General features: G+C 39.1%; 2 non-coding genes across 2 annotated transcripts; both read left to right on the top strand.

Moving 5' to 3' along the window:
• The first annotated feature begins 80 nt into the window (after positions 1-80).
• On the top strand, positions 81-199 carry LOC145678309 (5S ribosomal RNA). Its single transcript, XR_014130356.1, has one exon. It is a non-coding gene; the product is annotated as a 5S ribosomal RNA (ribosomal RNA).
• Positions 200-376: 177 nt separating this feature from the next.
• Positions 377-495, top strand: LOC145678308 (5S ribosomal RNA). The gene has a single exon (XR_014130355.1). It is a non-coding gene; the product is annotated as a 5S ribosomal RNA (ribosomal RNA).
• Positions 496-9,115: the final 8,620 nt, after the last annotated feature.

Below are 9,115 nucleotides of genomic sequence, written 5' to 3'. Positions count from 1 at the left end.
TATGCTTGCCTTTATAGTTAATAATGTCAATTCTTACTTAAAACATACTTCCTTAACAGGACATTGAAGAAAAGGTAGTTGCCAACGGCCATACCATGCTGAATATACCGGTTCTCGTCCGATCACCGAAGTCAAGCAGCATCGGGCCTGGTCAGTACTTGGATGGGTGACCGCCTGGGAACACCAGGTGCTGTTGGTATACTTTTTCTAATTTTGTTTTTCACAAAGACGAATATTCTCACATCGTTCACCACGATAATTTCGTAATCATGCATTACTTAAAACAATTAGCAACGCTTTCCACGCGCTGGTCTTTTTGAGTATTCACCGACAAACCTACGTAGCTACAATAACTCACTCGAAGCCATATGCATTCGCCAACGGCCATACCATGCTGAATATACCGGTTCTCGTCCGATCACCGAAGTCAAGCAGCATCGGGCCTGGTCAGTACTTGGATGGGTGACCGCCTGGGAACACCAGGTGCTGTTGGCATCTCTTTTTCAAATTTCATTATCCTTCAAGTACGAAAATACTAGAAACATTAATTTTATAGTACTTTCAAGAGATAATTTATCAACATTATTTCATAGCGATTAATCGATATTCTAAGCGTTATACCCACTATTTCTTACACTAACAGCCTGTTTATTTGCACGGCACATTAAAATAACCTGATTTCCGATCCGTGTGCACCTACTACTATACTTAACACGGAATGTATTACCACTTTTTAAAAGTAAATTATTATGACTAAGTGTAGATCTCCGGCGAGTAAATGCCTTTCGTATACAAGCACGACACATCTCCGCTATGTGCTTTACTTTTTTACTAACAGCATATAGAAATTGGATTTCAACGTGTTTCTACATAACAGAATGAAGCAAATTTCGTGATTTAACTCTTTCGAATAATGTGTTGGTCCTGACAAGGACCGTTTGAAATGAAAAATCTTGAAGAAGATTTTTACTTAGAGCTTGTGTACTTGGTAACAGCCTTCGTACCCTCACTTACAGCGTGCTTGGCAAGTTCACCAGGCAAAAGAAGGCGCACAGCTGTTTGGATTTCCCGGCTGGTGATAGTTGACCGCTTATTGTAATGGGCCAAACGAGAAGCTTCAGCAGCAATACGCTCGAAGATGTCATTAACAAAGCTGTTCATGATACTCATAGCTTTGCTAGATATGCCAGTGTCAGGATGCACTTGCTTCAAAACTTTGTAGATGTAAATGGCATAGCTCTCCTTCCTCCTCCTCTTCTTCTTCTTATCTCCCTTGGAGATATTCTTTTGGGCTTTACCAGCCTTCTTTGCAGCCTTTCCGCTAGTTTTTGGTGGCATGATGACTCACTCGTTCAGCAAAATTAGATGTGTCCGCCGATTTATCGACTTCATTTAAATTACAGTACGTGTTTCAATTCGCGCCAACTGCCTTGCTTTTCATTTGATGCACTCGGGTGCACGCTTGAAGTAGTAACAAAACTGACTTGATTCATGGGAGGCCGCAATTTTTCCTCTCATCTTATTACGAAAGAATATTGAACAATGTCTGGTCGCGGCAAAGGTGGAAAAGTCAAGGGAAAGAGCAAGTCCCGCTCCAGCAGGGCTGGCCTTCAATTCCCAGTAGGCAGAATCCATCGTCTTTTGCGAAAGGGTAACTATGCCGAACGAGTTGGTGCTGGCGCTCCCGTGTATTTGGCTGCAGTCATGGAATACCTGGCAGCTGAAGTTCTTGAGTTGGCAGGCAACGCTGCTCGTGACAACAAGAAGACTAGGATTATTCCACGTCATCTGCAGTTAGCTATCCGTAACGACGAGATCCGTAACGACGAGGAATTAAACAAGTTGTTGTCTGGAGTTACAATCGCTCAGGGTGGTGTTTTGCCCAACATTCAAGCTGTACTTCTGCCCAAGAAAACTGAGAAGAAGGCATAAATGTAAGACCTATATCTCATACAAATCGGCCTTATGAGGGCCACAAACCCCTTTATAGAGGAGATTTACGATTGAAATGAATTGTTTTCGATATACAGACTCATCAAAAGTGTCTGAGATAGTTGCTTAGTGTCATTCGAAATTCTCGCTGCTATTCGATTAATTAGTATGTGTAGTCGTCGATCGTAATTGAAGCCCATAGGAAGTCACACTATCTTTAGAATACTCCAAACAGCGATGTGCTTAGTTCCCACTACATTATTAATTATAAGATCATTACCTTTTGTATTGTCGCTAGCTACATTTTTTTGATATTTGCGTACATCGGGCTCATATTACCCAGAGGACAGGACAGTCGAGCCCAGATTCTCAGCAATGGAAGAAAACCTCATACCACATATTCTCATGTACTTCATGCTAGACAAAGGAATTTCCAACATTCTTAAAGCACTCATGTTTCTCTCTTGCGTTGGCTTGGCTGAAATTACTCTGTTCAATATGTTCTCGACATTTATTATTGTTCATTACTATGCCCCAATGACATCATGAACAGAGCGGATCAAAAAACTTTCCTAAATTTCTTTTGCAACATAGTAATGACATTAAATGCACACTTAAGTACGATTTATTCTTTGCAAGGTCGATATTCATATTTGTGTGATATGTGTTATATGTATATGGTTTGTAATACGCAACTACTCTTATTCTCTGATCTCAGAACTCATTTGCTACTGTGCCCAACGAGCGAGCCTAGGTTCTTGTAACTACTGCCTTTCTTTAGTAAATAATGTGAAGTATACAATGCATTAACCTACATCTCATATTTGTATTACTCTTTATTTTACTAACCCGCTACGAAGTGTCATTAATTTACATGTAAATCACAATAGACACTACCGCAAAAGAAAAAAAATCGAACCCAAGACCACGTAAACAAGATAAAGGACAAGATTCAGGTTTCTAACGCATTATTCCGCCCCTCACAGCACAGTATAGAAGTTGTATAAGCCTCTATACGTACATCCTACTGTCAGAACAGAAATTCCGACTTGCGTTTCGCATCTCTCATGCTCGCTACTTCCAACAAATCGCCAATTTCCAACCAGAACCCCTTCTCCAGCATTAATACTGCTACATATGAATACGTATACATGAACGTACATAATGTAAAAAAAAACGTATGATTTCTCAAATTAATCTCTCTACGTCTGTAATTTTGTGTGCATCAAAGGCTTTAATGTAGTTACACGAATTCTTATAATCTAACAGAAAATCGCACAAAGTAAATCTTTCCCTTTATATAAATTTGTTGGCTCTGAAAAGAGCCGTTTATGCCAATTTTATATCCAAAATAGGAGGAACCCCAACTTAACCTCCGAAACCGTACAGGGTTCTTCCTTGCCTCTTCAAGGCATACACAACATCCATAGCTGTCACTGTCTTCCTCTTGGCGTGTTCTGTGTATGTAACAGCATCTCTGATTACGTTCTCCAGGAATACTTTCAATACTCCTCGGGTCTCTTCATAAATGAGACCAGAGATACGCTTCACACCACCACGGCGAGCAAGACGCCTAATAGCGGGTTTGGTGATACCCTGGATGTTGTCACGAAGAACTTTACGGTGGCGCTTGGCACCTCCTTTGCCAAGACCCTTGCCTCCTTTTCCACGTCCTGTCATTTCGATATGTTACTGCTTCGCTCACCACACACGAGAAATACAAGCCCAAGCAGCCCAAGACTCGTGGTTTTGTTCCTTCGATCATGCAGGGAAAGCACGGAGGAAAACACAAAACGTGTCTAAGCCAATGAGAACTGTCCTTTTCGACTGACTTTATCCAATGAGAAATAGCTTGATTTAACGGTTTTGCTCTTTATATAACTTGACTTCATTCAGCGCGCAATTATTTGAAACAAGTCGTGACAGTTGCAATGGCACGTACCAAGCAGACAGCTAGGAAATCTACTGGAGGCAAAGCTCCTCGAAGCAGCTGCCACCAAAGCTGCAAGAAAGAGTGCTCCAGCTACCGGTGGAGTGAAAAAGCCCCATCGTTACAGGCCTGGTACTGTGGCTCTCCGAGAAATTCGTCGTTACCAGAAGAGCACTGAATTGCTCATCCGCAAGCTGCCCTTCCAACGACTCGTCCGAGAAATTGCACAAGATTTCAAGACAGATCTTCGCTTCCAAAGCTCAGCTGTCATGGCTTTACAGGAGGCAAGTGAAGCTTACCTTGTAGGGCTTTTCGAAGACACCAACTTGTGTGCTATTCACGCAAAGAGAGTCACAATCATGCCTAAGGACATTCAGCTTGCTCGCCGCATCCGTGGGGAACGTGCTTAAGTTTGAAGTTCTGGCACTGAGTTCAAAACGGTCCTTTTTAGGACCAATACACTACTTAGAGATGCTGTTATCCTAACAAGGATCTTGTCCATACTTGTTATCTTTTTTTTTTAAATTCTCACGCCGTATGTTGCATAGTTAATACATCTACCTTCGTTTTCCTCTCGTTTCGTATATCATCCTATCTTTCAAGTATATTCTTTAGTTTTCCCCTATGTTTACCGATTGATTATCTTCGTTTTATGTGGTCAAGGATTCGATTTTGCCATATGTTGCATAAGTTAACTTCGATTCAACCACTGTTTGCCCTTCTCAACGTTATTAATCTCATAGAACTCGCAGGCGAAATATGTACTTCTTCCAAGGTAGCAAAAGTAATATTTTCTCAGAGGTCGCTGCTGTTGAATGCAAACGTTAAACTAAACTTTCTTTAAGTGTCTGTTTGTACTTAACATCAGTTCAATTGTACACCTACATTTCTGCTGGTGTTACTATTTTTCTTTATAGCAATATTACGAATTATAAGACGGTATCCGTGGTTATTAGCGTGTTCCCTTTTCCTAACACTTTCTCATTACACCAGTATTTCCATCATTCATTAGGCGTAATCACCCGTCTCCTTTATCATAAAAATCATAATAGTACGACGTTAAATTGAAACAGTCTACTTCACTTTCACGAGTTGTAATAAGTTCGAACATTTCTTTCACCCCAGCCTTGAAAAGAGTTGATTTTAGTTTAGTGTCCCTTTCAGCAGCAAGGCTGTTTCAAACGTGGACCTACTTATTAACGTGCAATGCGAAACATTTGAGCTCCCACCGAGAATCGAACCCAGTCAGCCTGCAAAAGTTTTTCTAACAAATGCATTAAGTGCGTTTTCTGTACTGTTTCGCTACTTGAAGATAGGAACAAGGAAAAAGTAAGTGATCACAAATTGACATTACGTAATGTGTTCCCCATTTTTTTTCGAGTACACCAATTCTTGACACCCGTGAAAGCTTTCTTTCCCCACCCTCAATTCCCCTCTGTTATAAAGCACTTACATCAAGAAGTGCTTCGGTTAAAAAGAAAACTCAAAGTCCCTTGCGTGTATACTATACATTGCTATGAATGAACATGTGATAATGATAGAAAAGCACAATTTTACTCTTCTCAAAGTATTTGATGGCTCTAAAAAGAGCCGTTTTAAAATGTCAGATGATTTACTGACACATTTACTTCTTCTTTGGTGCAGCCTTCTTAGCACTTTTCGGTTTTGCTGTAGCCTTCTTTGGCTTCGGGGCCTTTGGCTTCTTGGGAGTTTTTGCCTTCTTCACTTTAGATGGTGATTTCTTAGGTTTGGGAGCAGCAGCCTTTTTCTTTTCACCAGTCTTCTTGGGACGTTTAGCTGCTGGCTTTTTCGCAGGCTTCTTCTCCTTTGATGCTGATCGTTTCGCCTTGGTTGAAGATCCACCTTCAGGCTTCTCCTTCAGCGATGAAGCACTAAGCTTAAACGATCCAGATGCACCTTTTCCCTTGGTCTGAACCAAAGACCCAGAAGCAACTGCACTTCTCAAGTATTTCTTGATAAATGGAGCAAGCTTCTCGGCATCCACTTTGTAGTTCTGAGAGATGTATTTCTTAATAGCTTGCAGTGAACTTCCTCCCCTTTCCTTCAAATTCTTGATGGCGTTGTTCACCATTTCTGATGTTCTTGGATGAGAAGGTGTTGTTTTTGGTTTCTTAGGCTTTGCAGACTTCTTAGGAGAAGCCTGTGCCGGGGCTGCAGGTGCTGATGCCGTATCTGCCATTGCTTTCTGCAATAAACTCAACGATACTGAAGAATGAAATTTTCGCTGGCAGGCAGCGTTGAGTTTGGTTACGGAGCGCGGACCGGATAGAAAGCACTTGCTGAGGCGGGCTGAGGTAAACAGAAGTTCGTAGTTGCCACAACGATAAGTGTGTTTCCTTCTATTTTGATAAACGATTTTTTTCAGGTATTCAATGAATGCACCAGATCCTATTCTTCCTTACTGGCTAGAAGAAACTTTATTCCACATAACTCAAAAGGCATTTGTTTTTATTCGCTTTTCTATTTTTATGTTTCAGTCATTGCTAAGTCGGTCACACTACTTTTTCACCCTCCTTGTGCTTATAATTTTCATAATTTAACATGGAAATACTTATCAATAAATAATTATATTACCATGGTAATTAACTTCAATCCTTCCTGTGATTATACGCAAAGTACCATCTTCGTACTGCTTACTATAGTTCAATGAAGGGAATCTATAAAGTAACGCGTGTCGCACACATCTGCCTTGCAAACTCCCTGGCCTACTTCCAATGTATAGACTTTTATTTCAAATCCTGATTTAATTTCATAATTTTCTGTAGATTTTAACATTTTATTACCCAGCTTCTTAATACGAATGACAATCAAGCCTAAATATTTATTCCCTTTAACTTTATTTTTCTTTTTTATTTTGTGCCTTGTTTCATATTTGTTCTTACGTTAGCAATTAACGCACTTACCGTAGTTATGTATGAACAGGTTGTTTCTATATTTATTTTATTCCAAATAAATTAAATATATATACGGATTATTTTATGGTAGTTGATATTTTCTGTTGTTTCCTACGTGAATTGAGGAAACGCACGGACTTTCGCCTAATTCTTGTGCTACTTTCATATGTCTGTATCTGTCGAATGCTGTCGATCTGTCGAAATGTGTATTACTATCTGTCGATTCATCGAGTGAACTGAATTCGTTAACCATTTCACCAGGCGCGCATGCATTTTTTTTTTCTTCTAAGGGATCCAAGCTTCGGGGGGCAAGGTTCCAATACTACAAGCCACTATGTCTATATACTATTATTCTGCATTCGAAAACACGATAAATATTCCACTTACTTTTTCACAAAAACATGATACAGACAGAGTACAGATGAAGTGTAAGATCAGATTTATATTGATGATACATCAATATTTTCCCTGTTAATAACTACATTTAATGAGAAAGTCTGCAAATGTATGTTCACTTAGGAACTTTTGCGAGGAGTCCGCACCCGGTGGACACCCCGTGAGTACGCCTCTGCACTTGACTATACTTCGAATTATACTGCAAACAGTTGTATTTTAGTTTCCCCGTTTAGTTCATCGATATCATTAACACAAAGAAAATAGATGTTATAGATGCGTATTCTCAGTTCTCGCTTTATATCCGGACGTCTGCAAAAATCTACTCCTTTTCTTTCTTTCACGCATCCACCAAACTAACAATGATTTGTATTATAATATTTGCGCATAAAATGTATATCTCATACCTTCCATGTTCTCAAGTATTCATAGACAAAAACGGTTACTTTCTGCGAACAAATTGTCCAAACACAGTGCAAATGTCATCTATAGATTGTCCTGGTTCCGTCTGCGTGTACATAACAATGCGTCATAATCATACATTGCACATTAAGGATATCAATTAATCTTCCCAAATTCCTAGATATGCCTGGCAAAAGTTCCGCGTGTTGTAAGGATATTACATTTGTACTACCGACAAGGTGGTATCTTCCAACATTGAAGTTCAATAAACCCCAAATGTGTCGGATATAGTATTTGATTTCTTGTCTCATTGTTTGCGTCAGAGATGTCTTCTCAAGTTAGGATTTACGATACATACAGGATGAGTTGTATATATTGTTGCTGCCAGCTCTATATTAATCCCATATTTGTAAACGAATAAAAACAGTATTCTAATTATAACAATGTGCTCACAATTAATTTTATTCTTAATTGTTATACGTATTGTTGATTAAAAATGAAAATGTTGCTAAGTGAATTTTATTAATATTTTCTGTTGCGTGATATAGGAAGTGAGTGAAATATTGGAGGAATATAGTGTGCGTAGCAGATGATGTGCAGTGGCTTTGGATCGCCTGTGATAAGGTAAGGCATTTGCTATTTTAATTAACACATTTTATATACTGTAATCCTAATTATTTTTATGTGAATGTGCTTACTACTTGTGTATTCAGTGGGACCGATGTTTTAATATGTATGGTCAAGCAGTGTCGAGCCTGGTCAGTGTGTGGATAGGTGACCATTTTTTGTAAATCGATAACATTTAACTTTGTAAACACGGATGAAGTAGAAGTATATTTATTTTATTTTTTACCTCAAATATGTAGGACACTTCTCCTTTGTACATCAATTATTATTATTAGTTCAACTTGTTTACAAGTTAAATGAAAAGAATAGTCGTTATCGTGTGATGATTGTGCTCATTAGGCTAAAGAAGACTCGTGATAAGAAAGAAAAGAAGAACGGTGCTCAAGTTTCGTCACAGCATATTCTCAAAAATTTACAGGCAAAATTCAGTGTTCTGCATGAAAAGGCATATTTGTACGAAAAAAAAAAAAATTCTGCAGACGACAGAATTAAATAAAGTAATACACATGTATTTTAGAGTTACTGGTGTAAAATCATTACAAGTGCTTTGCCAGGTGGCCAATAAAAAGCACGAATACTATTTAAGGGAGCCAAAACAGGAGAAAGCTGGGGGCCTGAGCGATAGCAAGAATGTGCGTCCAAAGTGAACAGGAGCGAAGGCGACGGGGTATACGTATAAGCAAGGGTAGTGGAAACCAGTTAGTTTTCGAGTTTCAATAGCACTTGTCATGCATCCATACTAGTAGCGCCCCGCTTGTAAACATTAAGTACACTATGCAAGAATACACCGCCGGTGGAAAATAGTACCTAATACAGTTATCTTTCATATATACTGACTTATTTTACAGTAGTAACCCAACACTAGTAAACGTAAAATAAAAGTGTATAACTTTATATTTAATTCTATCGCCTGGCT

Source organism: Thermobia domestica, unplaced genomic scaffold (genome assembly GCF_964235325.1).
Source record: "Thermobia domestica unplaced genomic scaffold, izTheDome1.hap1.1 HAP1_SCAFFOLD_2374, whole genome shotgun sequence".
In the NCBI taxonomy this organism is placed as follows: Eukaryota; Metazoa; Arthropoda; class Insecta; order Zygentoma; family Lepismatidae; genus Thermobia; species Thermobia domestica.
The sequence above is the reverse complement of the archived record's forward strand: the minus strand, read 5'-3'. Positions and strand labels throughout refer to the sequence as shown.